This window comes from Antrostomus carolinensis, unplaced genomic scaffold, assembly GCF_000700745.2.
Source record: "Antrostomus carolinensis isolate BGI_N321 unplaced genomic scaffold, ASM70074v2 scaffold33548, whole genome shotgun sequence".
Lineage (NCBI taxonomy): Eukaryota > Metazoa > Chordata > Aves > Caprimulgiformes > Caprimulgidae > Antrostomus > Antrostomus carolinensis.
Genome location: NW_010334215.1, coordinates 2,785 through 3,109, shown reverse-complemented (window position 1 = coordinate 3,109; position 325 = coordinate 2,785). Strand labels below are relative to the sequence as shown.

The 325-nt window shown below is 63.7% G+C and overlaps 1 protein-coding gene across 1 annotated transcript in view; it reads left to right on the top strand.

The window, feature by feature from the left end:
• LOC104529759 (5-hydroxytryptamine receptor 3A) overlaps positions 1-325 on the top strand; it is a gene marked incomplete at its 5' end in the record, with an annotated part of 3,266 nt that overhangs the window by 716 nt on the left and 2,225 nt on the right.

Genomic DNA, 325 nt, shown 5'->3' with positions numbered 1-325 from the left:
TTTGTATTCCCGGCACAGAGCTGGCACCCTCCCCGCGCTGGGCGAGCTGCAGAGGGGGAACAGCTCGGCACTTGGGCTGTTTCCAGCGCTGGCTAACCGCGACCGTCGGTAATTACCCGCGCCGTGCCGAGGGTGGGATCCAGATATCTGGAGAAAGGCTTTGTGAAGGCAGCACAATGCGAGGGCAGCTGCAGAGCTGCTGGCCCTTCCTGCGCTGCCAGCCAGCCTTCTTCCCCGCTCTGCTGGGATTTAAGGTGTTCCCACCGGCTCCAGAGAGCTGGGACACAGACACAAGTGCTCCCTGGGCTGGGAGAGGGCAGCGCAG